General features: G+C 39.9%; 1 protein-coding gene across 1 annotated transcript in view; it reads right to left on the bottom strand.

Moving 5' to 3' along the window:
• Positions 1–20563, bottom strand: part of LOC139140114 (alcohol dehydrogenase-like) — a 125971-nt gene that overhangs the window by 73983 nt on the left and 31425 nt on the right. The gene's annotated exons all lie outside the window — the stretch shown is intronic.

Here is a 20563-nt window from a genome sequence, read left to right as displayed (position 1 = left end):
AAGCTACAAACGGCCATCGGAAGACATGTTGCAAATATTTCCAATGCCCTTCAGCCGCCTATTAAAACAACAAACACTGCTGTCGGAAAGCGAAGAAAAGGAAGCTGGTCCTCTTCCTCGAAAAAGAGACAAGCTCTCAATTCGTGGCACGTCGTTTCTCCCGACGGAATTGATTCGGTCTGTTTAGAGCGACCCGGGAAGAAAATGACAATTACTTTTGATTTCAAACGTGTTTTTATATTGTAAGTAGAAGATGTGCTGTTTGAATTACATTTGAATTGGTACAACAATGAATACATTAAAGTCTGTTGCATGCCATCTTTTCAGGTGGCAGCATCATGTCAGCCAATCACGAGCAAGGATCGTGCGTGGATTATTGCTATAACCATAGACCCTCGTTTTTCTCGAGGGTATATGCAATAACTCACTTCTGAAGAGTTGGTTATGGGTTATAATCCACGGCGAGCCAGGCCTCTGAATGGCTGAAATGGTCTTGCCGTGTGATAAGTTATCACCACCCTTTTTGATATGTTAATTATGGCTATTGATAGAAGTGAGGTGATATCTCATCAACAAATGAAAAACAAGTGTGGCCCATAATAGAATCTGCATAGAGACAATAGGAACGGTGTGTGAGTTTACCAAATAAAATGCTCCTGCAAGAACAATAGGTCACATGAGCTAGAGTGGTATCATGTTAAACCACAACAGACACTTGAGAAGGAGGGTCTATCGTGTAAACGTACAAGCGCTGTAGTGTTGCAGTGCAAATAGATTACCAATCTGTTTCAAACGAAATTTATTTACACCGATATTTTGGTTCATTGAGTTGTAATAAGGAGAACAGCTAGACTGCTAGTACATGTGATATTCGTGACTTTGGTAAGTATGAAACGCTATGGTTGAAAGGACTACAATCATTGATTTCAATCTTTCGTTTTATTTCCTTCTGGAGATGTACAACCGGAACAGGAATGAAAAAAAAATATGTCGTGGAACCGAAAAAGAGTTTAGCTTCGGTAGCGTTTGTTAGTTATCTTGGCCAAACTTTAATTTCAATTGCATACATCGCAATTTGTCCAAAGTGAATTGTATGTGGTCAAAATTTCATGTATTACCGTTCTCGAATAACGTATTGTACAGTATTTTTCGTACTTATATTTGAAATTTATGATGGCAAGAGCGAAATATAAGCCAACGAAGCCATTTCCATGGCGATGTAAGGCAGCCCCCACAATATACATTTATTTAGGAAGCTGTCTTTCACTTTCGGTTCAACGGTATACACTTAATCATTCAGTCAATAGACTCTGTTGTGCTTATTCGAGTGCGCTTAAGAATCCAAGCAGAATTCAAAACAGGCAGCCCGACAATGTGAAAGAAGAGTTGACATTAATATGGTGCCGCAAACGAACCTTAATTTTACAAAAAGTAAATGGTGAGAATGTTGATAGATAATAAAATCAACAATCCCTTCCAATTTGGAAATGATTATGTCTTTATGATATACTCATTGAATAAAATTACCGACGAATGCTGGATTTCACGAAATTTCGATTAAGATCTCTGTTTAAATTTTTCGACTATTTCTGTGTGTAACTAACAACAAATCTATTGCCTGACATTGTCCCGCCTCCTTCACCTATTTATTGATTGATGACTTGCGTCTCTTTGCAGATCTTTGTGACGTTTTATAAAATGGCAATGGAGATTGACTGTGGGTATCGTATAACTGATTGGGATATAACAAAAGTCCAGCAAAAATTTACTTGCATATCCGACCGAAACAGGAGGCTCTTCCAAGGTGCTGTTGGAGCGGTATCGGAGCTAGATTTCAACTATGTATGGAATAATGCCAATCTGAAAATCATTCTGACGGACGGACAAGAAATAGAGTGGTTCTCAGGCGACCAAACCTACAAGATGGTGATTCACTACAACGAGTACGACGAGTATGAATACCTTAAACCGAAGTAGGTTGGCGGAAGAAAATTCATGAACTGTTCATTGACTTAGGTCAGAAAGTCCTGGACAATGTGTTGACTTCAAGTTTACAATCTATTCTTGGGTTTTTCAAGGAAGAAGCCATGAAGGCCATTGGATATAAATAGTACTTTTCATTACAAAGCATAAGATAGCATATCCTAAATCCCTGTAATGTCAATCCTTTCGACCGCGATATTGATTATTTTTTGTAAAGGTAAAAGAAAGCAAACAAACGTGGCCTTTAATGAGCAAACATTGGAAAGGATTTCAGCAATTCAGAGATGAAGATTTTCCCATATGATGTTTTTTCTGAATTTGCGATATTGTTAATTTTGCATATCAATATAGGAGGAGAAACATGTTTTTGATCGGCAAAAAACGGTTTTCAGTGTTGCGGCTCAGTCTCACATAATAATGTATTCAGCCAATGCCACTTTTGAAATGTGTCAGACTTTAACAATGCAGACTTTGTAATTTGTTGAATAAATCATTTGAAGGTATGACTCAGACCCAGGTTATTTATCTATGCACGACGGTACAGAGACACCGATAAAGTTGTCCGGTGATATTTTAATCGACAAGGTAAACAAATCAGAATGTCTGCCATTATATATTTATATCCAAGTGGGTCTATTGTACTTATCCAGGTGCGCCCTGAGACAGCGAAAACAAATCAAGGTAAATTGGCATGATGTAAACAGTGGTAGTTTAAAACCGCATCGCTCCGCAAGTCACTTTGGCGCGTGACTTGTCAACCAGTTGCTCTGTTTTTGTTTTTTTTTTGCATTTCCAAATGGTGTATATTTCTTTCACTTTACTGAACATACATTGTCTCTCATAAGTTTGAACATAGAGCTATTTTTAAGTGTCTACCGTTTGACAGCCTTCATTACATGACATGTATCATAGCCCGGCAATTTCTTTGCTGAACACCTGTGTGGTTGTTACCACCCTAAACCTGAAGAGCATGTTTGCTGATTAGGGAGTCAATAGGTCACAAGATTGTGCATTTTCCACATTGATTGACAGCCTTAATTACGACTAAAAAGCTCACAAAAACAGCAAGAAAGAAATGTATATAAAATGCTTTTCCCACAAACTTTAAATTTGTGTATTCAGACTTTTGAGCGGTTTTCGCATGTTTTTCTTTCAGCTTAATTTTTGTGTTTTTAGTGTTTCTTTGTCATTTGTTTCTGACTATCGTATCTTATTTCATCTGTGACACGCAATGTTGCTTTCTTAAAATTGTAGAATTTAAGGAGAATGTCACGGAAATTTCGTTCTCTCACAATTTCGAGCTCATTTATTCATGACGTTACTTGTATGCATGTAATCTAAATCATATGATTCACGTTCGTGAATTATTATTAAAGACATATAAATGAAGGGAAGAAGTAATATTTTAACGTAAATGACAATAAATAAATTCTTATGGTCACAAAGCACTACCTTATTTTTGATTAATTTCTCTTGCGAAGTTCAGTGTAAAAAGTTCAGCGTAAAACGTGTTATGGCAGAAACTTTGGTAAGAAACTATTTCTACCTCTACATTCATGTTAGCTGATTATACTGTCTGCCCTCTTATGTCTGCTCCCGACGTTGTCTTTCGGATTGCAATAAACACGCCGAAACACGCCGTTGGGGAATCCCGGTGCATTTTACCGCTTCGTTATTATTTTCAAGCGACGTTTTCAATCACTCCCTGTCAGAATGAATTTTTACTGTTTTGAGTTCCTTTCTAATATTAGACACTAACATCTAAGAGTCATATATAAGACGAGTTGGGAAGTGGCGGTTGCTCGATATGCAGTTTTATTCGATAATATCGGATAAAATCGATAACATTGTTTAACTTCTAAGTTACAGTCTGATATCAGAAGCGGATGGGTGAAAATTTTAAAAACGCTGTTTTGTCGGATAATGTCGATAATATTATCCATGTTAGATCACTTTGGTCTCATGACCTTGGAACTCTCTAACTTAGACATCTTTGGCGATATTATCCGATAATAAGAAAAAGCCTATGCCACACTTTCGTGGATCATAGAACACTAAAACCTCGAAACGAACCAGTTTCACATTGGAGTTTATGAAAATGGGCGAAAGTTTGAGCACTATGAAATACGGCTGTCTAACACTTGTACTTACAACATCGATTGCAAATCCTACCTAAGGTTATCAGACAATATTCTGATCCAACTAACGAGCGGTGTACTGTGCCAATATATGAACAGTATCTGACCCTCATTGGTTTTTCGGGTCGTTTTTTCGGAGACCAATGCCAAATCGAGATCCTGGGAGTGTAGTGTTTCGCACCAAACTGTCGGCGTTATTACACTCCGGGAGCACCTAAAGGACCTGTATAAGGATGCCGGAATCGTCTACCGAGGCTGAAAACAGGAACAGCACAAATCACAGCGGTAAAGTTACATGTTGTACTAGATTATCATTATACGATCGGGGATTGGATGAACAATCGACCACCAGCAAAAGCGGCCACTGATCGACGGCTGTCACAAGCTACAAACGGCCATCGGAAAGACATGTTGCAAATATTTCAAATGCCCTTCAGCCGCCTACTAAAACAACAAAAACTGCTGTTGGAAAGCAAAAAAAGGAAACTGGTCCTCTTCCTCGAAAAAGAGACAAGCTCTCAACTCGTGAAAAGGTTTTGCACGTCGTTTCTCCCGACGGAATTGATTCGGTCTGTTTAGAGTGACAAGGGGAAGAAAATGACAATTACTTTTGATTTCGAAGGTGTGTTTTATATTGTAAGTAAAGATGTGCTGTTTGAATTACATTTGAATTGGTACAACAATGAATACATTAAAGTCTGTTGCATGCCATCTTTTCAGGTGGCAGCATCATGTCAACTAATCACGAGCAAGGATCGTGCGTAGATTATTGCTATAACCATAGGCCCTAGTTTTTCTCGAGGGTATATGCAATAGCTCACTTCTGAAGAGTTGGTTATGGGTTATAATCCACGGCGAGCCAGGCCTCTGAATGGCTGAAATGGTCTTGCCGTGTGATAAGTTATCACCACCCTTTTTGATATGTTAATTATCGCTATTGATAGAAGTGAGGTGATATCTCATCAACAAATGAAAAAGAAGTGTGGCCCATAATAGAATCTGCATAAAGACAATAGGCACGGTATGAGTTTACCAAATAAAATGCTCCTGCAAGAACAATAGGTCACATGAGCTAGAGTAGTGTCATGTTAAACCACAACAGACACTGGAGAACGAGGGTCTATTGTGTAAACGTACGAGCGCTGTAGGGTTTCAGTGCAAATAGATTACCAATCTGCTTCAAACGAAATTTATTTACACCGATGTTTTGTTGACTTTTCTGTGCCTGTCTTTTCTTTTCAGAGCCATTTCTTGGCCGAATTGCATGTCAACTTCCTGCTTGTTTTAATTGAATACACGGTGCTCACTAACTTTTTATGCTTATCTTTTGATGTGTAGTTTTTTTAACTTTTAATTACTGGTTTTTTTTTATTGAGTTTTTTTTTATTTATTTTTATTCTGTATATGTCCATGTATTTTATTCAATGCATGAAAATCCATTACACCGATGGCGATGTAAGGCAGCCCCCCAATATACATGTATTTAGGAAGCTGTTTTTCACTTTCGGTTCAACAGTATTCACTTAATCATTCAGTCAATAGGACTCTGTTGTGCTTATTCGAGTGTGCTTAAGAATCCAAGCAGAATTCAAAACAGGCAGCCCGACAATGTGAAAGATGATTTGACATTAATATGGTGCCGCAAACGAACCTTAATTTTACATAAAAGTAAATGGTGAGAATGTTGATACATAATAAAATCAACAATCCCTTCCAATTTGGAAATGATTATGTCTTTAGGATATACTCATTTAATAAAATTACCCACGAATGCTGGATTTCTCGAAATTTCGTTTAAGATCTCTGTTTAAATTTTTCGACTATTTCTGTGTGTAACTAACAACAAATCTATTGCCTGACATTGTCTCGCCTCCTTCACCTATTTATTGATTGATGACTTGCGTCTCCTTGCAGATCTTTGTGACGTTTTATAAAATGGCAATGGAGATTGACTGTCGGTATCGTATAACTGATTGGGATATAACATATGTCCAGCAAAAATTTACTTGCATATCAGACCGAAACAGGGGGCTCTTCCAAGGTGCTGTTGGAGCGGTATCGGAGCTAGATTTCAACTATGTATGGAATAATGCCAATCTGAAAATCATTCTGACGGACGGACAAGAAATAGAGTGGTTCGCAGGCGACCAAACCTACAAGATGGTGATTCACTACAATGAGTACGACGAGTATGAATACCTTAAAACCGAGTAAGGTTGGCGGAAGAAAATTCATGAACTGTTCCTTGACTTAGGTCAGAAAGTCCTGGACAATGTGTTGACTTCAAGTTTACAATCTATTCTTGGGTTTTTCACGGAAGGAGCCATGAGGCCATTGGATATAAATAGTACTGTTCATTACAAAGCATCATATAGCATATCCTAAATCCCTGTAATGTCAATTCTTTCCACCGCGATATTGATTATTTTTTTGTAAAGGTAAAAGAAAGCAAACAAACACGGCCTGTTATGAGCAAACATTGGAAAGGATTTCAGCAAGTTAAAGATGAAGATTTTCCCATATGATGTTTTTTTCTGAATTTGCGATATTGTTAATTTTGCATATCATTATAGGAGGAGAAACATGTTTTGGATCGGCAAAAAAGGTTTTCAGTGTTGCGGCGCAGTCTCACATCATTAATGTATTCAGTCAATGCCACTTTTGAAATGTGTCAGACTTTAACAATGCAGACTTTGTAATTTGTAGAATAAATCATTTGAAGGTATGACTCAGACCTAGGTAATTTATCTACGCATGACTGTACAAAGACACCAATAAAATGGTCCGGTGATATTTTGATCGACAAGGTAAACAAATCAGAATGTCTGCCATTATATATTTATATCCAAGTGGTCTATTGAACTTATCCAGGTGCGCCCTGAGACAGCGAAAACAAATCAAGGTAAATTGGCATGATGTAAACAGTGGTAGTTTAAAACCGCATCGCTCCGCAAGTCACTTTGGCGCGTGACCTGTCGAACAGTTGCTCTGTTGTTTTGTTTGCATTTCCAACTGGTGTATATTTTTTCACTTTACTGAACATACATTATCTCTCATAAGTTTGAACATTGACCTCTTTTTAAGTGTCTACGGTTTGACAGCCTTCATTACATGACCTGTGTATAGCCCGGCAATTTCTTTGCTGAACACCTATGTGGTTGTTACCACCCTAAACCTGAAGAGCATGTTTGCTGATTAGGGAGTCAATAGGTCACAAGATTGTGCATTTTCCACATTGATAGAAAGCCTTAATTAAGACTAAAAAGCTCACAAAGAATAGCAAGAAAAAAATGTATAAATAAAAGCTTTTCCCACAAACTTTTAATTTGTGTATTCAGACTTTTGAGCGGTTTTCGCATGTTTTTCTTTCAGCTTAATTTTTGTGTTTTTAGTGTTTCTTTGTCATTTGTTTCTGACTATCGTATCTTATTCATCTGTGACACGCAATGTTGCTTTCTTAAAATTGTAATATTTAAGGAGAATGTCACGGAAATTTCGTTCTCTCACAATTTCGAGCTCATTTATTCATGACGTTACTTGTATCCATGTAATCTAAATCATTATGATTCACGTTCGTGAATTATTATTAAAGACATATAAATGAAGGGAAGAAGTAATATTTTAACGTAAATGACAATAAATAAATTCTTATGATCACAAAGCACTACCTTATTTTTGATTAATTTCTCTTGCGAAGTTCAGTGTAAAAAGTTCAGCGTAAAACGTGTTATGGCAGAAACTTTGGTAAGAAACTATTTCTACCTCTACATTCACGTTAGCTGATTATACTGTCTGCCCTCTTATGTCTGCTCCCGACGTTGTCTTTCGGATTGCAATAAACACGCCGTTGGGGAATCCCGGTGCATTTTACCGCTTCGTTATTATTTTCAAGCGACGTTTTCAATCACTCCCTGTCAGAATGAATTTTTACTGTTTTGAGTTCCTTTCTAATATTAGACACTAACATCTAAGAGTCATATATAAGACGAGTTGGGAAGTGGCGGTTGCTCGATATGCAGTTTTATTCGATAATATCGGATAAAATCGATAACATTGTTTAACTTCTAAGTTACAGTCTGATATCAGAAGCGGATGGGTGAAAATTTTAAAAACGCTGTTTTGTCGGATAATGTCGATAATATTATCCATGTTAGATCACTTTGGTCTCATGATCCTGGAACTCTCTAACTTAGACATCTTTGACGATATTATCCGATAATAAGAAAAAGCCTATGCCACACCTTCGTGGTCGATCAATAGAGCACTCAAACCTCGAAACGAACCAGTTTCACATTGGAGTTTATGAAATGGGCGAAAGTTTGAGCACTATGAAATACGGCTGTCTAAGACTTGTACTGACAACATCGATTGCAAATCCTACCTAAGGTAATCAGACAATATTCTGATCCAACTAACGAGCGGTGTGCTGTGCCAGTATATGAACAATATCTGACCCTCATTGGTTTTTCGGGTAGTTTTTTCGGAGACCAATGCCAAATCGAGATCCTGGGAGTGTAGTGTTTCGCACCAAACTGTCGGCGTTATTACAATTCGGGCGCACCTAAAGGACCTGTATAAGGATGCCGGAATCATCTACCGAGGCTGAAAACAGGAACAGCACAAATCACAGCGGTAAAGTTACAGGTTGTACTAGACTATACGATCGGGGATTGGATGAACAATCGACCACCAGCAAAAGCGGCCACTGATCGACGGCTGTCACAAGCTACAAACGGCCATCGGAAGACATGTTGCAAATATTTCAAATGCCCTTCAGCCGCCTACTAAAACAACAAAAACTGCTGTTGGAAAGCAAAGAAAAGGAAACTGGTCCTCTTCCTCGAAAAAGAGACAAGCTCTCAACTCGTGAAAAGGTTTTGCACGTCGTTTCTCCCGACGGAATTGATTCGTTCTGTTTAGAGTGACAACGGGAAGAAAAGACAATTACTTGTGATTTCGAAGGTGTATTTTATATTGCAAGTAGAAGATGTGCTGCTTGAATTACCTTTGAATTGGTACAACAATGAATACATTAAAGTCTGTTGCATGCCATCTTTTTAGGTGGCAGCATCATGTCAACCAATAACGAGCAAGGATCGTGCGTAAATTATTGCTATAACCATAGACCCTCGTTTTTCTCGAGGGTATATGCAATAACTCACTTTTGAAGAGTTGGTTATGGGTTATAATCAGCGGCGAGCCAGGCCTCTGATTGGCTGAAATGGTCTTGCCGTGTGATAAGTAATTACCACCCTTTTTGATATGTTAATTATCTCTATTTATAGAAGTGAGGTGATATCTCATCAACAAATGAAAAAGAAGTGTGGCCCATAATAGAATCTGCATAAAGACAATAGGCACGGTGTGAGTTTACCAAATAAAATGCTCCTGCAAGAACAATAGGTCACATGACCTAGAGTGGTATCATGTAAAACCACAACAGACACTGAAGAACTAGGGTCTATCGTGTAAACGTACAAGCGCTGTAGGGTTTCAGTGCAAATAGATTACCAATCTGTTTCAAACGAAATTTATTTACACCGATGTTTTGGTTCATTGAGTTGTAATCAGGATAACAGCTAGACTGCTAGTAGAGGTGATATTCGCGACTTTGGTAAATGTGAAAAGCTATGGTTGAAAGGACTACAATCATTGATTTCAATCTTTCGTTTTATTTCCTTCTTGAGATGTACAACCGGAACAGGAATGAAAATAAAATGTGTCGTGGAACCGAAAAAGAGTTTAGCTTCGGTAACGTTTGTAGTTATCTTGGCCAAACTTTAATTTCAATTGCATACATCGCAATTTGTCCAAAGTGAATTGTACGTGGTCAAAATTTCATGTTTTACCTTTCTCGCATAACGTATTGTACAGTATTTTTCGTACTTATATTTGAAATTCATGATGGCAAGAGCGAAATATAAGCAAACGAAGCCATTTCCATGGCGATGTAAGGCAGCCCCACAATATTGTTTTTAACTTTCGGTTCAACGGTATTCACTTAATCATTCAGTCAATAGGCCTCTGTTGTGCTTATTCGAGTGTGCTTAAGAAATCAAGCAGAATTGAAAACAGGCAGCTCGACAATGTGAAAGATGAGTTGACATTAATATGGTGCCGCAAACGAACCTTAATTTTACAAAAAGTAAATGGTGAGAATGTTGATACATAATAAAATCAACAATCCCTTCCAATTTGGAAATGATTATGTCTTTATGATATACTCATTTATTAAAATTACCGACAAATGCTGGATTTCACGAAATTTCGATTAAGATCTCTGTTTAAATTTTTCGACTATTTCTGTGTGTAACTAACAACAAATCTATTGCCTGACATTGTCCCGCCTCCTTCACCTATTTATTGATTGATGACTTGCGTTTCTTTGAAGATCTTTGTGACGTTTTATAAAATGGCAATGGAGATTGACTGTGGGTATCGTATAACGGATTGGGATATAACAAAAGTCCAGCAAAAATTTTCTTGCATATCAGACCGAAACAGGAGGCTCTTCCAAGGTGCTGTTGGAGCGGTATCGGAGCTAGATTTCAACTATGTATGGAATAATGCCAATCTGAAAATCATTCTGACGGACGGACAAGAAATAGAGTGGTTCGCAGGCGACCAAACCTACAAGATGGTGATTCACTACAACGAGTACGACGAGTATGAATACCTTAAAACCGAAGTAGGTTGGCGGAAGAAAATTCATGAACTGTTCATTGACTTAGGTCAGAAAGTCCTGGACAATGTGTTGACTTCAAGTTTACAATCTATTCTTGGGTTTTCAAGGAAGGAGCCATGAAGGCCATTGGATATAAATAGTACTGTTCATTACAAAGCATCATATAGCATATCCTAAATCCCTGTAATGTCAATTCTTTCCACCGCGATATTGATTATTTTTTTGTAAAGGTAAAAGAAAGCAAACAAACACGGCCTGTTATGAGCAAACATTGGAAAGGATTTCAGCAAGTTAAAGATGAAGATTTTCCCATATGATGTTTTTTTCTGAATTTGCGATATTGTTAATTTTGCATATCATTATAGGAGGAGAAACATGTTTTGGATCGGCAAAAAAACGGTTTTCAGTGTTGCGGCGCAGTCTCACATCATTAATGTATTCAGTCAATGCCACTTTTGAAATGTGTCAGACTTTAACAATGCAGACTTTGTAATTTGTAGAATAAATCATTTGAAGGTATGACTCAGACCTAGGTAATTTATCTACGCATGACTGTACAAAGACACCAATAAAATGGTCCGGTGATATTTTGATCGACAAGGTAAACAAATCAGAATGTCTGCCATTATATATTTATATCCAAGTGGTCTATTGAACTTATCCAGGTGCGCCCTGAGACAGCGAAAACAAATCAAGGTAAATTGGCATGATGTAAACAGTGGTAGTTTAAAACCGCATCGCTCCGCAAGTCACTTTGGCGCGTGACCTGTCGAACAGTTGCTCTGTTGTTTTGTTTGCATTTCCAACTGGTGTATATTTCTTTCACTTTACTGAACATACATTATCTCTCATAATTTTGAACATTGACCTCTTTTTAAGTGTCTACGGTTTGACAGCCTTCATTACATGACCTGTGTATAGCCCGGCAATTTCTTTGCTGAACACCTAAGTGGTTGTTACCACCCTAAACCTGAGAGCATGTTTGCTGATTAGGGAGTCAATAGGTCACAAGATTGTGCATTTTCCACATTGATAGAAAGCCTTAATTAAGACTAAAAAGCTCACAAAGAATAGCAAGAAAAAAATGTATAAATAAAAGCTTTTCCCACAAACTTTTAATTTGTGTATTCAGACTTTTGAGCGGTTTTCGCATGTTTTTCTTTCAGCTTAATTTTTTGTGTTTTTAGTGTTTCTTTGTCATTTTGTTTCTGACTATCGTATCTTATTTCATCTGTGACACGCAATGTTGCTTTCTTAAAATTGTAATATTTAAGGAGAATGTCACGGAAATTTCGTTCTCTCACAATTTCGAGCTCATTTATTCATGACGTGAATCGTCTACCGAGGCTGAAAACAGGAACAGCACAAATCACGCGGTAAAGTTACATGTTGTACTAGATTATCATTATACGATCGGGGATTGGATGAACAATCGACCACCAGCAAAAGCGGCCACTGATCGACGGCTGTCACAAGCTACAAACGGCCATCGGAAGACATGTTGCAAATATTTCAAATGCCCTTCAGCCGCCTACTAAAACAACAAAAACTGCTGTTGGAAAGCAAAGAAAAGGAAACTGGTCCTCTTCCTCGAAAAAGAGACAAGCTCTCAACTCGTGAAAAGGTTTTGCACGTCGTTTCTCCCGACGGAATTGATTCGTTCTGTTTAGAGTGACAAGGGGAAGAAAATGACAATTACTTTGATTTCGAAGGTGTATTTTATATTGCAAGTAGAAGATGTGCTGCTTGAATTACCTTTGAATTGGTACAACAATGAATACATTAAAGTATGTTGCATGCCATCTTTTTAGGTGGCAGCATCATGTCAACCAATCACGAGCAAGGATCGTGCGTAAATTATTGCTATAACCATAGACCCTCGTTTTTCTCGCGGGTATATGCAATAACTCACTTTTGAAGAGTTGGTTATGGGTTATAATCAGCGGCGAGCCAGGCCTCTGATTGGCTGAAATGGTCTTGCCGTGTGATAAGTAATTACCACCCTTTTTGATATGTTAATTATCTCTATTGATAGAAGTGAGGTGATATCTCATCAACAAATGAAAAAGAAGTGTGGCCCATAATAGAATCTGCATAAAGACAATAGGCACGGTATGAGTTTACCAAATAAAATGCTCCTGCAAGAACAATAGGTCACATGACCTAGAGTGGTATCATGTAAAACCACAACAGACACTGAAGAACGAGGGTCTATCGTGTGAACGTACAAGCGCTGTAGGGTTTCAGTGCAAATAGATTACCAATCTGTTTCAAACGAAATTTATTTACACCGATGTTTTGGTTCATTGAGTTGTAATCAGGATAACAGTTAGACTGCTAGTACAGGTGATATTCGCGACTTTGGTAAGTGTGAAAAGCTATGGTTGATAGGACTACAATCATGATTTCAATCTTTCGTTTTATTTCCTTCTTGAGATGTAGAGTCCCTGCCATTTGAAACCGAGGAGGTGCCAGTCTGCCTTTCGAGGGGGGCACAGTAGGCGGAATGCATTTTTAATGTCCACCTTGGTAAGCAAAGTATCCTTGCCATGTCTATGCACCATGGTGACTGCGTCGTCGACACGGAGTAGGTGAGGGTGTAGTCATCCTTGTTTATGTTGTGGTTGACAGAGTCATATCTCGGCCGTGATAGGTCCATGATGATTCAATGTCCCCCAGACTTTTTGGGGCGCAACCCGAGGGAGTTTATGATGAAGTTCGGTAGTGGTGGTGTGCGGAATGGGCCAATTGTGTGGCCTGATTGAATTTCCTTTTGTATGGCTTTGGTAACAACCTCAGGGTCTCTCATGGCCGAGTTTGTGTTGCAGGTGTAGCGTCGGCCATTGGTCCCGGTGAAGCCAACGTTGGCGCCGTAATTGAGGTCATGGAGTAGGGGGCAGAGTTCGGGTGGCCTTTAAGGGCTGTGGCTAGTTTAGCGAGGTTGATTGGTGTTGTTGGCTGTAACGTTTCGAGTATCGCCGGACTGGCGATCATTCCCTCGAAAGGGCTGGGGTGGCTGCTGACCTGTGACCAGGTGGTGTTGTTGAGCATTGTGGTCCGGTGAGGCGCACACTGTGCATTTGTGTATTCTCCCATAGGGACAGGGGGTCTTGCAAGTCCCACGGTTGAAGGAACGACATACCTGTTGCTGTTGTTGTTGAGTGGAGTCAGGCTGTTTCTTGGCATTGGTATTTTCCCAGTAGTAAGGGTTCGTGGTGCTGTTTGGACGTCTGTTGCACTCGGTCTTGACGTGACCTCGTTGCCCACATCCGAAGATGTGGGGATCAGTAGGTGTGGGTGTTGTTGGAAGTGGAAGAAGTGCAGCTCTGGATCCGGCTTGCCCCAGTTCTCCTGGTCAGGGTAGTGTGCCGCATTCAGGCGGAAGGCTTTGTCGTAGTTAGCCAGGCCTCAGGTTTATAGGCAGCTGCCTGTGCTGCTATGAAACAGTGGTAGTTAGCCAGGGGGATAGCTAGGTGCGGATGGTAGAATGATCTATACATCAAGAAGATACTGTAACACTGAGACCAGATCTCAAAGTTGTCAATGTTCTTTCGTTTGACTTTGTGGTGAACGTAGCTATACCCGGGTTGTCGGGATCAAAGGCTATTTGTGTTTTTGTGGCCCTTGATGCGCTCGGGGCAAGGGCATCGGGGTGTAGCTCACTGAGGTCGATGAACTTACCGATGTTCACCAGATTGTTCAGAGTCGTTTGCTCAATGTATGGTAGAAGGAGGTCAGCTGGCGGCGTAGCTGCGGGTGCGTTAGCCGGTGTTCCCGAATGAGGGGGGACGCCGCGTTGTTTCTGTGGAACTGGGAAGCTGGGTCCGCTGCAACATGGGCGCAGCCATGTTGGCTGTTATGTTGTTATGAGGCGCGCCTACTACGGTGGGTTGATCCACGAAGTGATGTACGCCATCAGCGGTGACCAGGTCAGTTGTGTGGGTCGCTGTAATGGCTGGTTGTTGTTGTGTTACAGCGTACACCTGCTGTTGGTGAGTCTGCGAGTGGGCCGGTCGGGCTGCCCGCTCCACACTGGTCTCGATGATCGAAGCAGGCAATAGAGGTCCAGTATCTGTGTGAGCGGAAGTGATAGGGTGGCTGATGGGTGATGTGCCGTCAGGCCAGCAGCATCTGTCGTTTGGACTTGCAGGTCACGTCGGATCGATTCGACGGCTGTGGCGATTCTGGCCTCAATGAGTTTGATGATGTGGTCTGTCCCTCCCTGCGTTGGTACTGCATCGGGGTTCGAAGCGGTAGGGCGCTGGTCATCGGGTTGAGCCTGTTGTCTCCGTACCAAGTAGGGATCAAGGTGCTTCGGAGTCCGCTTCGGTCACGATGAAGATCGGCGGGCAGCTTGCCCGGTCTTTTTCTTTGTTTTACCCATGGTCGGGATGCGTGAAGGATTTGTGATGTGTACGTTATCGTTGCAGGAGCTGAAGTGGCGGCAAATGGCTTTGGCCAAGGGGGGTATGCATGGATAGCTGATGGTCAGTGATGCGAGCAGATAACGGGTTGGACGTCATGCAAGGCATGCATGGCATTGATAGTGAGGGTGGACAAGAAGCAGCTGTGATTCGAGAGGCAAGGGTTTATGTGCGAGGCATGGTTGTGAGGCTAAGGTAGAATGGCCTGCGTCTCCGTGCCCTTCCCCGCGTTAACCATGATTATAGCAAGCCATAATCATCATTATAAGAAATAAACGGTGTTAGCTTTGAAGACTTGGAGTCTCTACGCTGCTTCTGTATCCCCATATCCTCTCGCATGGCGATTCCCCGAGGAAGATAATTGTCAATGGCAACAGTGTTCATCGGGTCGATGGCATATTCAAGCCAAATACCATTATGGAATATTATTAGACTCATATTCTCGCCATTGCTGCATTTGTAACGTTGTTGACTGTATAACCGACTCAATTGTGAAAGTCAGAAATTTATCAACGGTGAGTTTTAGTTACACGTTCAGTATTTTACGTGTGCGTCCCATCGGAAGCAAAAATTTTCGACTTTATACAAGCTGATAACTTGCTCTAGACCATGGCAAGTCTCTAGTTATGACGTTTGGCCAATTTCAAGACTAAACTGCAATGATTATTTCCATCTCACACAAATTAGAATTACGGTACGCTGAGAGACCACGCCCGATATTGACACGAGAGAGAGAGAGGAGAGAGAGAGGAGAGAGAGAGAGAGAGAGAGGAGAGAGAGAGAGAGAGAGAGAGCGCCAGTTTGTGAAAGTTATGTAATTACTGGGAAATAGTAGCTGTTACGATTGTAATTTTTAAAGTAAAAGTATTACAGGGAATATGTACAATTTTGTTACAATTTTGTTGAACTCATAACGAACGTTCACTGGGATAAACAATTCACACGGTACAACGTGGAGGGTCTTGTCTTTTGTTTACTAGAGTATTATTACTGGTAGTTCTAGCTCTTGGGGCTGGGGCTTTAAAGCCCCTAAAGCTGGAACTTTAGCATTAATTTTTCCCTGGCATATTGTCCTAATCTTCTCCAATATATTTTAAATCACCCCCATTAAGCCACATTACCTGCATTTACATTCATTTGTCTCCTACTGGCGACGGATTCGTTGAATAAAGTTTTGGTATCTTCGCGGAATTTTGAAATCGGCCGCCATTTCCAGGAGCTCCTCACGTGACTAAGAACGCAATGAATGCAACGTCACGCAGCGATATTTTAAACGAGAACGGGAACTTGGCGTGTGACTTACAAATGGGCCGAGTGAACTTCTCGTGAACTCATACAATGGACTCGACGGAAGACGTAAGTAATACATATGTATATATTTTTTTCAAAACAAGTGCACGTGTCTGGCAAATTCAACATGTTCATGTTCGAATGCAGACTTTTCTCACTCATCAGGTATTTACTTTGACCGTCATTTCTATCGAGAAAACACATCCAGCAACTTTTAGCGATTTAGAAACCTTTGTAGGACGCCTGAAATAATATGCCGATCACAAAGCTGTGGCCTGAATCCAGGATTGAGTTGTAAGAATCGCACAACACTCGCAGAATTGTGATTTTTCGATAAACGGCTATGATGTCTCGACGACATATGTGCAAAGTTTTCCGCTGCCGCCTGTGTTTGTGTAAGCTTATGCGTTGTTGCTTACGGCAAAGTAGTTACGTTGCAGTCGAGTCTACATGAACGTGAATACTTTCCCCGATACTTTCACATCAGCGATATCCAGCATTGTATTATTCGGGGGCTACGACGAAAGGACGGATCTGTCTTATTGCAAAAACAAAAATCGCTTGCAGTGCAGTGCAAGCCTCACTTTACAGCCGTAGATGTTGGGCGCGACGTTACTCCATGGCTGGGCTGTCTGATGAGTGATGACCGGCGCGTTGTGGCCGGAAGTTCATGTTGACCACGGGCTGATGTTGTTTTCTCAGACTATATAATCATAGCCTATCCATCTTGCTTATTTCGAACCAATGACCGTAGAGGATAAAAGAATTTACATTCACGCTAAACAAACTGGATTTACGATGATCAAACTTGCATTTTTACGTTCACGGATTGAGTTGACCCTCAAAGAGTCCAAGCATTTTATCGTGGGTTTATAGTGCGTATCCCATGAGCGTTTTTCTCTGATCTCAGGCGTAGCGTAGCCCAACATGGAAAACGTAAACACGATTTCTATTATTTGAATATGACGTTATTTTCTGATAGAATTTTAATAAAGATACGTTAGGAAAGAGGGAGAATCTGCAAGACAACGCTAGTTTGTTTGGACTGTAAAAGCTACAATGCAGAACCAGCAGTGAGCCACTACAGCTGTATATGCAGCGCACACAAACAATGTTTGTGGCAGCACTATGGTCTTTGGCTAAATAGAAACAGACTTACAGATAAAATACCTTAGAAAATAGGAGTGCAGTCAATACAAGATGTGAATAAACTATAACACAAAGAAAGATAAACAATCATGCATAACTATAAACTTACATAAATAAGAGACCCTAGAAATAAAGGCCTATGCACAATAAAACAATAAAACTGAGTAAATCAGCCTTGGGAAGTCGATTAAAAATAAAATGAACAGCAATGAAATCATGAAAGTAAAGAGCAAACTATATGGACGCTGAAAATAGCATAGTAGAGTAATTGAAAGAAATGAGTATGCAAGTTGATTCTAATGTAACGCTTTGAAATGCTCCGGCATACATATCATTTAGTGTTCAGATTTATTTTGCTTACTTGTTTTTTTTCACTGTGTATGTGTACATGTGTTTCTACATATTTCATTGTCTTGTTTTTGTACCCATTTTTCAGCCAAAGGTCCCTACAAATACAAATTTCATAATCTGACTGCTAGACCTGTCATAGTCTTCATAATGATTTGCTCTTGGGAGATGGATTGTATCGTTAGCATGGAATGTCTGTTTCATTGGTTTTGACATGTTTGCTCAACATTTTCACATAGACATCACCGCCACCTTCATCCGATGACAGCCAAGAGCACATCGATGTTTCAAGCACAGTTAGAGGCAGGGGCAGAGGCAGGGGCAGAGGCAGAGGCAGAGGCAGAGGTCGTGCAAGAGGAAGAGGTAGAGGAAGGGGCAGACACACTACCACAGAAGCCAGACCAACATCAAGTAATGAGGCCTTACTCAATATAGAACAGAGGAAGGTAACGTTACGGGTAAGCCATTTATCACATATGTGTGTGAATATTGCCTTTTTTTTATCTTCAGACCCAAAGGGTCCACATTAGCGCTGGTACAGCTATTTTACTATCATGGTGTGTGCTCTTATGCTCAGTCACAATGATGTCTTTATAAACTTGGTGCACAGACATGCATGTAAAAAATTTGTCATTTTCTTTCAGGCCATGATAGAACAAATGAACGACACAGAAAAAAATGACCTACTGCTAAAGATTATTGAGAAACAACCCAGTCTTGTGTTTAACTTGGCAGTACCGCAACCACAACAACCTGGAGTGGGCGGATACCATCCGTCAGAATCATCATCCAAACCAGATTGGTGTGTTTGCACATTTTGTAGGGAAATGCCCACACAACCAGAGAGAAAGTGCTGTGATAGACCTCATGAATTCTGTATGTCACAATCACCGGTGAGTAGTTAATTTGTAAGCTTTGAAACTGTGCTACTCATGCTTCTGAAAACTGAAAGCAATCCAGCAAGTTAGTCCTGATTCACTGACTTTGGGATTATTATAAGCATCAACATGCAGTACAGGTAGCTGCACTGACTCTACTCAGTGAAGTCATCGTATTATTTAAGACAATGCACAAAATCTGCAAGAATCATCAGTCTGTAATTGATGATAATTTTGATAACAATTAACTTCCATGTGTCATGTTCACTCACAGTTCCACAAAAGTTCCACATTAAAAGTCACCAAATCATGAAAATAACTAACTCAAGTTAACACTGATTTATCATAGGATACATTGATCTAGACCAAACAGAGGTAGGATCAATGGAATCAATTTTTTCCAAAACTCTAAATTACCTCTAACATTGTCTTTCTTTATCTTTTAGGATTTGAGAATCTTCTGCTTGAACGAAGGGGTCCTGGCAATAGCCAGGGCTTACCGAAGGGATGTGTTGGCATTGAACGAGGATGCAGACCTGAATAAGTGTAACAGACATGCTGCGTACAGGCAGTTTATTCTGTGGCAGTATGGAAGACTGGGTGCCGGGGACAGAAGGGTCATTCCTAGTTGTTGTGTGTGGGCCATCCGTGATAAGTTCCAGACAGATTTGGACAATACACAGGATTTAATCCTGGGAGATTGGCCTAAGTTTAATCGGTTGTTACATTTGATGTTATTCTGTCAGTGATTATGTTGTAACTTAAACATGTTGACTTTTCCTTTCAAATTGATGTTTTGTTATAAAATGAATAAATCTGTTGAAAACAATAATTTTTGTTTGCTCCTATCCCAGTAACTGGTGCATAACTGGTGCATAAAATGTGAAATAGTTAAATAAATTCACTAGCCAACACTGTTACCTTGCAAAAACAGAACAATCTTTATTTATACCTGGCCTGGCTGTTTTGTTGTCACTGGTGACACTGCTTATTGAGAGGTAAATGTCAGGGCATGTACAAGCCTGCGGGACGGAAGAGTTCTTCCTCCTGAGTGGTTCGATATGAAAACAACAACAACAACAAAACTTATACAGAACAACAATAAAACTTATACAGAAATCGATAAACTGCTTCAGGAAGAATAATGCTTACTAACTACCTCAACAAAGGAGTATACAGTGTAAGAATTTGATTCTCATTGACTGTACATAAAAGCGTTTTTAGCACAAACATCAAAAATCTCCTTATGTTGTTCCTCCTGTTGTTTCTAGTCAAAGATATTACCATTGCTTTCTTGGTTATGCTATTGGTGGCCCTACTTAGAGTACCACGGTATATCAATTTACCAAAAAAACAATTTGATTTGTGAGCTCTCACATTTGTTGCCCAAAGGCTTCTTCTGACCCTAACCCTAACGGCAGCACCTGATAAAACAACAAAATCAGCTGAAAATTGCATTTGTATGCCAAATGTGTTTGGATTCCACAAATTTTGAACTTTTAAACAGCAATGTACGTTTCTTAATCTGACTGAGTCATGGGATATCTCCTTTACAGGGCTACAACCCTAGTTGCACACCAATAGACTGTATAAATTTGTTGATCACATAGTAACTGAAGGCAACAGAAAATTTATAATAATTTATACTTTCTTTGGACTTTGCATAGC

The sequence above is a fragment of the Ptychodera flava genome, chromosome 9, assembly GCF_041260155.1.
Source record: "Ptychodera flava strain L36383 chromosome 9, AS_Pfla_20210202, whole genome shotgun sequence".
NCBI lineage: Eukaryota > Metazoa > Hemichordata > Enteropneusta > Ptychoderidae > Ptychodera > Ptychodera flava.
This window is presented reverse-complemented; position numbering and strand designations above follow the sequence as displayed.